General features: G+C 32.3%; 2 long non-coding RNA genes across 2 annotated transcripts; both read right to left on the minus strand.

The window, feature by feature from the left end:
- Nucleotides 1-560: 560 nt before the first annotated feature.
- LOC139526166 (uncharacterized) lies at nt 561-2,381 on the minus strand. Its single transcript, XR_011665154.1, has 2 exons — nt 2,279-2,381; nt 561-662 (listed from the first exon to the last, which is right to left on the minus strand). It is a non-coding gene; the product is annotated as an uncharacterized lncRNA (long non-coding RNA).
- A 4,996-nt stretch (nt 2,382-7,377) lies between these two features.
- Nucleotides 7,378-12,918, minus strand: LOC139526165 (uncharacterized). The gene is made up of 3 exons (XR_011665153.1): nt 12,820-12,918; nt 9,751-9,834; nt 7,378-7,482 (listed from the first exon to the last, which is right to left on the minus strand). It is a non-coding gene; the product is annotated as an uncharacterized lncRNA (long non-coding RNA).
- Between the last annotated feature and the right edge of the window lie 2,496 nt (nt 12,919-15,414).

Consider the following 15,414-nt stretch of genomic DNA (forward strand, 5'->3'; position numbering starts at 1 on the left):
TTCACTGTCTTAAAGTTCTGTATACATTTTTGATATTTTGTTAGTATTTTATTTGAATTTCAGTAATCCTAACCGACGGTGACAACATCAATGGAATACTGTCTTTTTAGTACTCATCTAAATGTTTCATGTACGCGTTGGATTATACATACAAAGTATATTTTGATTTGTGAAAATTGAAGTTACTGTTTAATCACAATCATTATGTAAAACTCAAAATTGAAAGAATGCCCAATGCTATTTTCAACGATAAGGATTAAGTATACCAGGGTTGAGTTCAATATCGTAGCAGCTACGTAGCGGCTACGTAGCTGCTATCAATATCTATGTAACAACTATTCTATAGCTACACGTTCAATAGTCAAAATCTACGTAGCACTACGTAGATGCTACGATACTGAACGCCGCCCTGTTAAGCTAGCTGATCCTTTAAAATTATTCATAAACAGATCAGTGAAACCAGTCTGCGCTAAAAGGAATTTTTCAACACACAGTAAGGCGAATATCATTTCATAATACAAGCGCATTACTCAGTCTGTGGTTATTAAAAAATTTCATAAGTGGTTACATATATTTTATTGTTAAATTATGTAAGCCTCATTGCTGTCCATGCTTTTCCCATTCTGGCTATTTCCTTAGTACTCCTGTTCCCCTAGGGTAGTCTGCAGTAAAATATTTCATGAATTAATGAATATAAAACGTGTACAAAATGTATCTGTGCGTCACACATAGGTCTTGTGTGGACAAAATACACTTCTGGCGTATTAAAATTTTGAACTTGTTGCCTTTTGTTGGCTGTTGTTCGTGTGATTCTTTGTCAATTGTGTTCTCCAATTTATTTATATTGTAGTCCTGTGTTGTCATTTTAATGTTATATTTCACATGGCCATAAAAGTGCGAGGTTTGGCATGCCACAAAACCAGGTTCAACCCACCATTTTTTCCTTTAAAAATGCCCTGTACCAAGTCAGGAATATAGTCATTGTTATATTATAGTTCGTTTCTGTGTGTATTACATTATAACGTTGTGTCGTTTGTTTTCTCTTATTTTTGAGTGTAAATTCACATTGCAATAAGACGTGTCACGGTACTTGTCTATCCCAAATTCATGTATTTGGTTTTGATGTTATATATATATGTTATATTTGTTATTCTCGTGGGATTTTGTCTATGTGTGTTACATTTTAGTGTTATGTCGTTGTTCTCCTCTTATATTTAATGCGTTTCCCTCGGTTTTAGTTTGTTATCCCGATTTTGTTTTTTGTCCATGGATTTATGAGTTTTGAACAGCGGTATACTACTGTTGCCTTTATTTATGCCATTGATATAGTTTGAAATAGACGATCATTTTGGTTGTTTAGTGTAACTTTGCAACTAAGAACACGACGGATACCACTTGGGGAGCAGGGTCTGTTGTTACCAAGAAACAACAAACGACACAAAGAAAAACAACAGTGTACAAAACACAATATAAAAAACTAAAGATTAAGCAATACAGACACCATCTTAAAACCGGGAATGATAGCAGGTGTTCTAGAATTGTTTACAGTTCTGTGCCAAATGTGACGACTTCATGGTACTCGCAAAGTATAAGTCGATAAGGTACAATGTATATCTATTGCAAATCACTCATAGGATATTTGCAAATGAGTTTTATATTACCATAAGCTGTCACAAAATGGTTAAATAAGCAATCGGTCATGTAAAACTATAATCCTGCAATGAAAATGAAGTATGACAAAGGGAAGACAAAATTGTTACTGGAATAAACAACAGAGAATTTGAAAAACTTCAGAATTAAAAACTATTATCACAACTAAAGTAAAAACAGAAACCCCTTGAAAAATAAGGATGATGTCAGTTGATGGTTTATGGTAAGTAGATTCTACTTCACAAGTTGCACTTGTCATGTTGCTCGACAAATCCATATACATGATATACTAAATGATACCCCTGTTAGATATGACAACTCATTTGCGTTACCAACAGGTCAATTTAAAATTAATCTCTATCTTACGGATGACTTTTTGAACATTGAAAAATCTACATATTTTTGTTATATTGTTAAACAGATAACCATTTAGATGAATAATAGACCTTTAAATAGTTGAGGTCCGGTATTTCTTTTCTTATTTTTTTGGGGGAATATTGCTCATCTAAATACACGCGAATACAAAGCAATGCCAATTCACAATAAAAAAACGGACACGAGAGAAAGAGTACATATATAGTAAATTGATGAAAATTTGGTTTCCGTCAACTAAGATTAAAGTACTTACCAATACAACTTTGACAACATTTTGAGAGCATGTAATTGCGGTTCTTATAGCATTGTCCATCCATAGCCCAAGAACGACAACTCGGGTTCTGGTCAATACAACTTACAATATCAATGTAAGCATTTATCCTACAGTATCAAAGCATAGGTATCTTTTATAAGTAACTAAACCTACAATATCAAAGTACAGGTATCTTTTATAAGTAACTAAACTTACACTATCAATGCACAGGTATCTTTTATAAGTAACAAAAACTACAATATCAATGTCCAGGTATCTTTTATAAGTAACAAAAATTACAATATCAATGTTCAGGTATCTTTAATAAGTATCAACAACTACAATATCAATGTACAGGTATCTTTTATTAGTATAACAAAACCTACAATGTCAATGTTCAGGCATCTTTTGTATGTTGCTAAACCTACATTAGCAATGCAGAGGTATCTTTTCGACTGTCATACAAGTGAGAGGTTTAGCAAGCCAGGTTTAATCCACATATCTACATACGACAATGCCTGTACCACCTCCGGAATGTGACTGTTGTTATCCATTCGCAAGATGTATTCGAGCTTTTGAGTTTTCCATTTGATTACGAACTTTCCTCGGAGTTTAGTATTTTGGGGATTTTAATTTTTATAAGTGACTAACATTGCATGTTAGGCATTTAACATCGGAAATAATATGCAGCGTGCTAGTAGAGAAAACAACACAAGCGACATAAGTATCTACTTTATACATTAAATGTAACTTAACAATGGTATTTGTACGTATGAAGCGTCAACTTCATGTTATTTATACCTTTCAAGCGTCATTGTAACATACATTGTACGTATGAAAGTGAAAATTAATAATTTGGATTGTCTTTCCTTTCCCAAAATCATTTTTAGACCGTTAAAAAGGTGAAAACTTATGTATTACGAACCTAATCACTGACTGCATACGTAAGATGGCTAGTCGGTGATAGTTTTTACAGATATATATATTATTTTTTTGACAGTAAGCTAAAAAAAATACGATTTTTATAGATAAAATGAAATTTATCAGTATCTTTTAATTTAAGTTGACATATGTTATATATACATTTTTTTCCAAATTGATTATTTAAGTTTTCGGTGAAGACGACATTTGTATTTTTACAGTTGTTACGTTAATGTGCAATGTTATTTGTCAACTGATGAACATTTATTTAGATTACTAAAGGATCTTTGTAGAGTCCCCTGTCATCAATTCCAATCTTTTTAAATGCGTTGCAGCACATACTACATGAAATTGAACAAGCTTAGAAGTTTTTGCAAGGAAATAAATCAAGATTTTATAATTATAAGGAGTCAAAACAGATGAAAGAAAATGTAGCTGATGGTTGCAAAATTATTATTTTTTTTGGCTTTCTGAAAGTTTATTCTCTTTCATGCAGAAAGAGCAAGAGCCATTACAACATATGCAAAGTAAATTTGCAGAAATTTCAGTCAAACACTGGTACACGATTTCATATTACATTCATTTTTTATAGTCTAAGAGTAAAGCCATTTTCAATTAATATTTTATAGTGCGTCTTTTAAATTGTAATGTTATACTGCTGTATCAGTTTTAGGGTGAAGGTTGGCGCATGTTAAAACGTTCAAACCCGCAGCATATATTATATGCACCTGTCCTAAGTCAGGAACAGTGCTTGTCGTTTGTTGGTATGTTTGAGAAATGTTTCTCGTTTAAAATAATAATAATAATAAAAACGATGAGGTGTGATTGCCAATGAGACAACTCTTCACAGGAGAATGACACAGAAATTAATAAAAATGGTCACAGTAAAGCCTTCATCAATGAGCAAAGCCCATGCCGTATAGTCAGCTATATAAGGCCCCGAAATGACAAATGTAAAACGTTTTACAATTCAAACGAAAAAAACTAACGTCCTAATTAATGTTCACAAAAAAGTTAACGAGAAACAAATATGTAACACGGCCCCAAACGACAACCACTGAATTACAGGCTCTATACTTGGGACAGGCACATATGTACGTAATGTGGTGGAGTCCAAACCCTCCCCTAACCTGGAAAAGTGGTTTTATAGTATAACAAAAGAACGAACTGTTAAAATCATTTAAAAAAGGCTTATCTGTAGATATTCGGTCTCAACAGTATTTCATGTACATTGTAGAAACCCGCAAATATATTTGCTCTTCTCTTTATTTCATAGCAACGTAATGTTACATATTTATATATGACTTTTAAAGCCAAGACGCAAAGATATGCTGATTTAGTTTAAGTTTGGTTAAGTTTAATCGGTAATTAAACTAAATTGATTTGTGTGGTACTAGTGCCTAATTAGCTATAAAACATTTTGTTGATTGATATAGATCGTTAATCATCTAGTGTTAACTAGATATATAAGTCCCTGACCTGTGAAGTGGAGCTGTAGGAGACTTTATTATATTTGTTAGTCTGTCTGTCTTGTAGTCTTTTTTGTCTGTCTGTCTGGTGGTCTTGTTTGTCTGGTGTGTCTGGTGGTCTTCTCTGTATATCTGTCTGGTGGTCTTGTGTGTCTGTCTGTTTGGTGGTCTAATCTAGTTGTCTTTTTATGTCTGTCTGTCTGTTTATCTGGTGTACTTGTCTGTCTGTCTGTCTGTTTATCTGGTATGTCTGTCTGTCTGGTAGTCTTGTCTGTCTGTCTGTCTGTATGGTGGTCTTTTCTGTCTATCTGGTGGTCTGGTCTGGCTGTCTGTCTGTCTGGTTGTCTTGTCTGGCTGTGCCTGTTTGGTAGTCTTGTTTGTGTGTCTGTCTGGTGGTCGTTTTTGCGTGTCTGTCTTGTGGTCTTGTTTGTGTAACTGTCTGGGGGTCATGCCGGTCGGTCCGTCTGTCTGATGGTCTTGTCGGTGTGGTGGTCCTATTTTTCTGTATATCTGTCTTTCTGGTGGTCTGATCTGTCTGTTTATCTGTCTTTCTGGTGGTCTATCTGATGGTATCGTCTGGCTGGCAAATGTCCATGATAAAATCAAGAGAAGTTCGAATTTGTTTGGGTCTTATGAGTTTGACCGAGTAATTCTCTTATAATTATGCTGGATACTGTCCACGCTAGTCTGTGTCCACACTTGTTTCATTCGATATTTCGTATAAAGAAATTCTTCCCAAGATATATTTTCGTTATTTATATGTTCAACCTTACTGTGGATACTTGTTTAAAGAGATGTTTGGTAGAATATGGCAAGGAGATAGCAACTCAGATGTTCCATTATTTTTCTTTCTAATGTTAACATCATAGAAGGAACGAACCATCTTTTTATGTGTTTAAATATTTGGTGCGGAGGGGCATTTTATTTCGTACAGACAATTTGATGAAGTATATATATGAAGCCAAAAAAAAAATAAACTTAAAAAAAAATCCTTTGTTCAACCACAAAAGATGAATCGTCGATATCTAACAGTATTAAGAATCAGATGGCTAACTATCAGGGGAAATAATGTTAATTTTAAGCAACTATTGGTTACCGTATGGCCTTCATTTTTAGTTTTAGTCCAGACCAAGGGCTAAATTTCAGATTGCCTTAATTATGTACTGACGACAATAAACAAACAAGAACTATCTTGATACAAGATATACGACACATTTATATGTTGGCGTGAAGTTTTGTATGTGAACCATAAACATTTATCTTTTGATTTTTTTTATAATTTCACATATATGTTGATTCTGACTTGACTATAAGGTATATCTGAAGGTTTTTTCCGGAGAAAAAAAACCCTTCAAAATACTAGTTATGATAACTATACGTCAAACACAACTTTAAATTAGAGATACAACCTATTTTGGTTTGAAAATCGTGAATTGACGGTCAACAAAGTGAGATGATATTTGTATTTTGAGATTTTTTATTTCAATTATAATAGTTTAATGATAATATGCTTTGACTTAATAATTAACCCTTGGCATTTTAAACAAAATACAACAGATGTATAGCAGTGTCTTCAGTTTTTGAATTCTAAACTGGATATCAGCTCTTTATACATTCCTTTGCTTCCATTAATTACGATTATTTTTCTTAAGATTTAATGGTCAATAATTTTAAGTTACCAGAATCACTATAAATACTAAAAAATCGAAACTGCTTTTTCAAGTTGAAGACGTGCATATACGCTTAAAGATCGATTAATTATGCACTGACAAAATCGCTATTTTGGAAAGGGAAAAGCAAGGGAATTAAAACGAGAAAGCAAACATGTGCGAACCAAACACAAATATTATAAACAGCAACAAAGTCAAGCACTGAGTAGCATATGACCGAGCATAAATTATGGCGGTGGACAAACAAGTTTACCGACTCAAAATGCTCTCCTAAGTTTAGAAAGTGATGCAACAGCAGTCGGTAAAAATCAATTTAAAAAGACAGTTGCAACAATTCACACTAAATAACTCGTAAGAAATAGTCTAAGCTAGGACATAGATTAACGATCTGAGATATTTAAGCCCGGGATGACGAAGTATGAAAAACAAATGAAAGACGAAAACATTCCAAAAAGACCACACCAGACCATAAAGCATAAAAAAGTCCATTAATGGCATTGGGCTGTATCTGGTTTTTGATCGGTTTGTTTCTTATAAACAAAAAGACTTACACATACAGTATTAAGATTGTTTTAATTGTCCAATGTATTCATGATTCCCTAACTGAAATTAAACGGTTTCCCTATGTACAACAATGTTGTCTTAATTCAAATATCCTAATTAGATTAAGAAAAATATGAAGATAATGGCGAAATTATAGCTGAATGCATTTTTTTTTTGGAAAAAGGGAGACAATTCAATCTCAAATACAGTCTTAATTGTGATTTCTTACGTATACTTTATGTATGACGTTAGTAAAGTTAGATATCGAGAATTCTCTAGTAAGTGATGAATCATCTAATTTTTTGCAGCCTTCAAAAATACTGTATTCAATATTTACAATTTGATTACAGTTGGAACAATTTTCACATTATTTTGCTATAATATGCTATTTTTCAAAGCCGAACGTAAATTATAAATTTTCTGCAAACATGTGGTACGGACACAAAATATCGTGTTACTATGACGTATTCAACTACTGGCGATTGTAATGTATACTTACTATTACAACTTTTACAACAGCTGACACGCATATAACCAGGGTTATTATCGCATTCTCCAATACTGGCCCAGTAACTACATTTTCTGTCCTTGTCTCTACAGTCTACAAAAGCAGTGAGGCAATGCAACTTCATAAATACCAGATGTTGATAGATCTAATTGCTATTTAGGAGTTATACTTTGATAAGAGCGTCACTGATGAGTCTTATCATGTAGACGAAACGCACGTCTGGCGTACTAAATTATAATTCTAGTACGTTTGATAACTAATTACGACATTTGATCCGACGATGATTTGCGATGGATGTACTTTGAAGTCATAGAACGATAACTTTTTTTTATTTTGTTGCGTACGAGATTGTCTTTTGTGATTCCAAATTTTACAGGAACTTCATTGGTGCCTAGCAGTGATGGACATACAGCGAAATATTTGGGGAACCTTGTATTAATGAGTTGTCTGAAAGTTATATTTCTTTCATTTGTAGCAGAATATAACTTTTACAAAATTGTAAATCTAAAACTTCAAAATGTATGGGGCAGAGAAATCGGTACCGTAAATGTGATTACAACTATGGTTTATAATGATCTACTCCCCTCCCTCCACCGTTTATTGCTAAGATAAAACTAACTCAGATTAAGTACTTTTTCTATTACTCCTTACACATAGAGTAGTTTGTAACTCTGACAATATGATCATCCACTCACTTTGCCGTTTATTACTAATTTGTACGACTTTGCTGCCATAGAGCTATAGAAAAACAGTATTTTATTTTTTAAATGATACACGAACACTTTTTATTTTTTAGACGGATGATTTGTATATATAGAATATCTCATTCAAATGGTGGCCGGTTAAGGCCATTTCACGTTTTTCGTTATCGCGTTTTCGCGTTTTAGCCCTTCATATTTTATAGGTCGAAAACGCGAAATCGCGAAGTCGAAAACGCGAAAAAGTGAAAAAGGCGAAATATATTTTCTTTCCGATTTCGCGTTTTCGCGTTTACGATTTTTCGCGATTTCGCCTTTTCGCCTTTTTGCGATATAAATTTTATTATAATATAACATTTTAAATATAATTGGAGACAAGACTACAAAGTATAAGTCATTCAAATGATTGTCATATAAATTTCATATCTGTGACGTCCTTTAAATATTTTCATAAATTAGACAATTCCTTCACATTCTTTGTTGACTGAAAAAAAAAAAAAAAACAGATGCATTTGTATAAAATGCCTTTAAATGTGCAATTTTTCTTTAATCAAACACATTATTAAAGTTAACAAATGACTAGACGACAATTAAAATCAGGATTATTGGGATCGGAGTATGTGTTTATCTTTCCGCTGCGTTCTCGTGCCATTTGAAACATAATTTTATATATGTTATATGACCTTCTGGAACGATTGGGTAAATAAAAGTTTACTGTTTGTCTTTTTGGTTGTATTTCGTTTTATTTTGCCATTGCATTGTCAGTATGTTTTCGGCTCATAAGATTGAATTGGCCGTTTGTGTATATTTCGCCTCCCTTATTGTGCAGCAGCAAATATTTCAGGCAAAATGGTGGTCGAAAATGTGAACAATGAATGTATATCGTCATTCCGAGAACGATAGATCTTTGATTGTTTCTGTTTATAATATGTTTATAAAACAGTCATTGCCTTTATGTGCCAATATTTCTATGATGTAGACGACTATTCTTCTGATGGAAACTTGACGTTATGCAATCCTTTCCGGCGACGTCATGCAATTTCTATCTTTTCCCGTCGGCAACACTCTTTCAACGGCTGATATATTAAAAGGAAGTTCGATAACCCCATGAAAATTATATATCAATAGAAAGGAAAATGCGACCACAAAAACATTTAATTTTTATAGAAAAATCGTAGGATTGGTTTTAACTGTAGAAAACATTAAGCTTGAGTTTCTTATTTTGTGTTTAAATTAAACGTTATGTCTATGGAATTCATGTTGTTTCCTTACCATTTTCAAATGTTTGGAACTCCGAAATAAGATCGGTACCAACTTTGATTTTTCGATTTTTCATTATCTTTTTGAAAGTTCTACGTGTATACAATTTCTTTCAAAAATCGCTGGACCTTCCATTTACGTACCTAGCTGTTACCTTAAGGTCTAAGTTACAGCGTTATTTCTTACCTACAGATACGTTACAGTTGTATTTACTTACATATACATTTATAAGACTAAATACTTATTCGTTTCAATGTTCAGTCCCTACCGTTATCCAGTCATCTGTTTCAATGTTAAAACGTTAACTCCGTACCGTTAACCACTTATCCGTTTCAATATTCAAACTTAAAGACCTTACCGTATTCCACTCAATCATTTCAATTACCTAACCTTAACTGCTTACCTTTACCTAACGAAGTACCAGTAACAGAACTGTTTAAAACTACAACGAATAGAACAGCAACAAACAACTGCATTTTGTAAATTCCTGAAAAAAATAAATTGAATCAATGATATGCAATTAATTAATAACCGCCTGGATTTAAGAACTACAAAACCATTCACATATAGATAAAATACAACATCAAATCAAACAGATCTGGATGTCAACCGATTGATGTATAAGATGAGAAATCGCTTCAACACTATCATCCATAAAAAAAATGTTATAGGGAGAGGGAATATAGAAAACAAAAGTACAAACTATTTCCTAATATCTTCAGGAGCCCCGAATACATTTTGTATACAAAAAGTAAAAAAAAATGATGATAAGTGCCATTTCTTTTTTTTTTTTAAACTGATTGAACTCATACTTCCAAAGCTACATACTTGAGACGGACATGTTAACTTATGAATGAATTATATATTAAAATTTATATATAAAGATATCTAAACGACTAGATGATACATTTTTGAGTACTTAAATGTACTTATTTACAAAGAAACTGTTCTTTAACTTTAAAAGGCACCAATTGATTGTTTCCATTTAGTTATAGCCTTATTACAACACAATGTTAGAGTTCCCTGAATGGAATCCCCCTTTTAAAAGATGGAATTTACTTAAATATAAGAGATAAAAACATTCAAAACAGAAAGTAGGATAAATAAGTACAATCAACATGGCTTGAAATGTTTAAATGATTGATTGATTGATTGTTGGTTTCTTAACGTCCAGTGGCAAATATTTCATGCATATTCAGGACGAGAACAAGTTCACAATAAATACAATAGGTAGGTTTTTGTAATAGAGGCCATCTAGGATGATGATCGGGGAAATTTGGAATGCCACTGGAAAATGAGGGCATATTGGATAGGGACAGAAATTTTGCCTTGCAACAGGCCACCTACGGACCCCTCAAAGAGTTGTTGCAAGGGTTCTTAACATGCAAAGAGCGTGGCACTCTCTTTACACGAGACATCGGATTTAACGTCCCCCTTCTGACCGGACGTGACTGCGAACTTGATACATCCCGCACAGCCAAACGGACGCCCCACTTCAGCAAGCGTTTTACTGCCGGTCGGGAGAAGACCAAGTGACCATATTTCTATTCCCCAGTCACCCTTGGGGGTTAAATGTTTAAATGTGATTTTAGAAACAATCATTATTAAGTTCTGGGTCTAATATGAAAATGATTCACTTGTTTGAATTGTATATATATCATGGAAAATAAATAGAATGACCACTGAACTATAACAATACCAACTGGTCAATTTAAATGTTCAAATTGTATTGTCAATTTTACAATATGGTTGTACAGGTAAACAGTAACACCTATAGTCATGTTCCAGCAAACAAATTTTATTTCAACGTTAAGTATGCACCATTCTTAAACCTGATGTTTGTTGGGAACAATAGTGAGCTGTTCTAAACAAATAGCATATGTAGCAAAGAGGGTTTTTATTACAAAACAATAATTTACGGGCACAATTTTATTAACATCATATTTTTATTTCTCACCCCCTTTTGTACTAAATCATAAGAAGGACCCTCAGTCTATTAATAATTTTAAAGAATTGGAATCACCATTGTATATTTTAGATCAGTATTCACTCTTGACGAATAACAAATAAATGAATTCATAATACAAATTTGAAAATGTCAAGATATTTGAAATGTTATGATATAATTTGAACAGAATAGTTTTCAAACGTGGTGGTCAAATCAAAAATGAAAACAGCATGTCACATGTTCATTTACATTCCAAAATAGCTAAGATATCCGTAAATGAATTCGAAGTTAAAGACCTTTGAAAACCCTAGCATTTCACCACACTATATCCATTACAAAAATGTTTACTTGATTCTTTTTATCGTCAATATTAAAATGTATTATACTGTTGTTTTTCTCCTCTGCTGAGGCATATGATACAAAAAAATTGCATATCGAATGTATTTCATCTGATGTCCGACGTCCTTAATTGTTTTTACTTTTTGAACCACATAAAAAGATCAATATAGTAACCTATTTTTTTCAACATTGTTGAAGCATATGATAGAAGATGAAAACATGACATTTTCCATATTATATGTATAATCAGCCCATGGGCTAATATTGAACCTTAGAATGATAATACAACTGATGTGAAAAATACCATGTAATAATTCTTATATGATTTGCATATTAGGGAAAACGTTGATATGATTGGTCGAGAGGACTTCCGGTAGTTGATCTTGACGTTGTTTATTTTTCAATAGACGACGTTGACCGAACTTCTTTTCGTAACCATTGTAAACAAGATAGCGGCGATAATAACACCGACGTTAACAAAATTTATTTTCGCTGCACGTTAATCGCTAAATTAAATAATAATAAAAAAAACATTCGTTTGAATGATGATAAGAGTTTTTGAAGTTTATTTTTTTATTAGATAGCAAATTTCATTGAGTACATATTTTTGCGTTAACCAACAAATATATTCATGCTTCATGCCTATCCAATGACACAAATATACAATTTACGTGTGATAGAGGTTACGAGTGTGGAAAAATATATTGCTTATCTCCAATTTTAAAGAATTATAAGGATTAAACGCCTTTTTAAAGAAATTTATTGGTGTATAAACTGGACCAAACCCCTCACAAACATATCATAAAAGTTATTTGTTTGTGAGTGAATTGGTCGAGTTTATACACCAACAAATCCCTTTAAAAAGGCGTTTAATCCTATAATAATCTGAAATAATAATCTCTATTCTATAATTTTAAAGTTTTGGTTTTTATTAACTTTTTGTGAAATAAGTTACCTTTAATAAGATTATAGAGGTTAACTGATGTTCTAATCTAGCTCATAAATAAAAGAATGATAAATCATGGTAACAAACAGTCATAAAAAAGCAAGCATTCAAAGAGGTTTTTCCGAAGAAAAAAATAGCGAGAGAGGAAAACATAGTATTCATTTTTTTCTGCCTGATTTTTTTCAAACTGTCTCGGAGTCTATGTTAAAAAAACATATGTACAAAAATAAAGAACTTACCTTGTTTGGTCTGACTAAATTCAGTTACCAAACTACATTTTCAGATGTTTATATATACCATTTGGTTAAGTCATTATATGCAATATTAACCATCATAAGATACTTCATGATAGAATAATATTAATTACATGTACTAATTATACATCTAATTAGTACATAATACCTAATTTTATGACTGTCATTTCGTTTCGTCACATAAATGACAATAATTTTAAATGTTTGTCTCTTTACATGTTACTTAGTGAAATTTTGAAATTAAGAAAATTAGAATTGTAGTTGATGACAGGTTGTTGACATATAATTTTGATAATATTTGGGTGTAGTTGATTCTCATTCGCACGATTTTGACATTTCAGCAACATGTTTTTAGACTTTATACTTGATACAGAAACCTACTTTAGATATTACCGCTACCAGCACCACTAAACGAATAAGATTCATACTTAAATATTACCTCTATTGTCGACACTACAGAAGAGTACAGGTATACATAAAAAAAATGCTGTGATGATTTATATTTGTCACAGATTCCTTCTTTAGTTATTAATCCTACTACCAACACTACAGGAATACAGATTTTAAATTATTCAGAGATCATTCCTACTAGCAGAACTACACGAATACAGATATCTACTTTAAATATCACCGCTACTAGCAACACTACAGGAATACAGATTTTAAATTATTCAGAGATCACCCCTACTAGCAGAACTACACGAATACAGATATCTACTTTAGATATCACCGCTACTAGTAACACTACAGGAATACAGATTTTAAATTATTCAGAGATCACCCCTACTAGCAGAACTACACTAATAAAGATATCTACTTTAGATATCACCGCTACTAGCAACACTACAGGAATACAGATTTTAAATTATTCAGAGATCACCCCTACTAGCAGAACTACACGAATACAGATATCTACTTTAGATATCACCGCTACTAGCAACACTACAGGAATACAGATTTTAAATAATTCAGAGATCACCCCTACTAGCAGAACTACTCGAATAAAGATATCTACTTTAGATATCAACGCTAATAGCAACACTACAGGAATAAAGATTTTAAATTATTCAGAGATCACCCCTACTAGAGAAAACAACACAAGCGACATAAGTATCTACTTTATACATTAAATGTAACTTAACAATGGTATTTGTACGTATGAAGCGTCAACTTCATGTTATTTATACCTTTCAAGCGTCATTGTAACATACATTGTACGTATGAAAGTGAAAATTAATAATTTGGATTGTCTTTCCTTTCCCAAAATCATTTTTAGACCGTTAAAAAGGTGAAAACTTATGTATTACGAACTTAATCACTGACTGCATACGTAAGATGGCTAGTCGGTGATAGTTTTTACAGATATATATATTATTTTTTTGACAGTAAGCTAAAAAAAATACGATTTTTATAGATAAAATGAAATTTATCAGTATCTTTTAATTTAAGTTGACATATGTTATATATACATTTTTTTCCAAATTGATTATTTAAGTTTTCGGTGAAGACGACATTTGTATTTTTACAGTTGTTACGTTAATGTGCAATGTTATTTGTCAACTGATGAACATTTATTTAGATTACTAAAGGATCTTTGTAGAGTCCCCTGTCATCAATTCCAATCTTTTTAAATGCGTTGCAGCACATACTACATGAAATTGAACAAGCTTAGAAGTTTTTGCAAGGAAATAAATCAAGATTTTATAATTATAAGGAGTCAAAACAGATAAAAGAAAATGTAGCTGATGGTTGCAAAATTATTATTTTTTTTGGCTTTCTGAAAGTTTATTCTCTTTCATGCAGAAAGAGCAAGAGCCATTACAACATATGCAAAGTAAATTTGCAGAAATTTCAGTCAAACACTGGTACACGATTTCATATTACATTCATTTTTTTATAGTCTAAGAGTAAAGCCATTTTCAATTAATATTTTATAGTGCGTCTTTTAAATTGTAATGTTATACTGCTGTATCAGTTTTAGGGTGAAGGTTGGCGCATGTTAAAACGTTCAAACCCGCAGCATATATTATATGCACCTGTCCTAAGTCAGGAACAGTGCTTGTCGTTTGTTGGTATGTTTGATAAATGTTTCTCGTTTAAAATAATAATAATAATAAAAACGATGAGGTGTGATTGCCAATGAGACAACTCTTCACAGGAGACCAAATGACACAGAAATTAATAAAAATGGTCACAGTAAAGCCTTCATCAATGAGCAAAGCCCATGCCGTATAGTCAGCTATATAAGGCCCCGAAATGACAAATGTAAAACGTTTTACAATTCAAACGAAAAAAACTAACGTCCTAATTAATGTTCACAAAAAAGTTAACGAGAAACAAATATGTAACACGGCCCCAAACGACAACCACTGAATTACAGGCTCTATACTTGGGACAGGCACATATGTACGTAATGTGGTGGAGTCCAAACCCTCCCCTAACCTGGAACAGTGGTTTTATAGTATAACAAAAGAACGAACTGTTAAAATCATTTAAAAAAGGCTTATCTGTAGATATTCGGTCTCAACAGTATTTCATGTACATTGTAGAAACCCGCAAATATATTTGCTCTTCTCATTA

The sequence above is a fragment of the Mytilus edulis genome, chromosome 6 (assembly GCF_963676685.1).
Source record: "Mytilus edulis chromosome 6, xbMytEdul2.2, whole genome shotgun sequence".
Classification (NCBI taxonomy): Eukaryota; Metazoa; Mollusca; class Bivalvia; order Mytilida; family Mytilidae; genus Mytilus; species Mytilus edulis.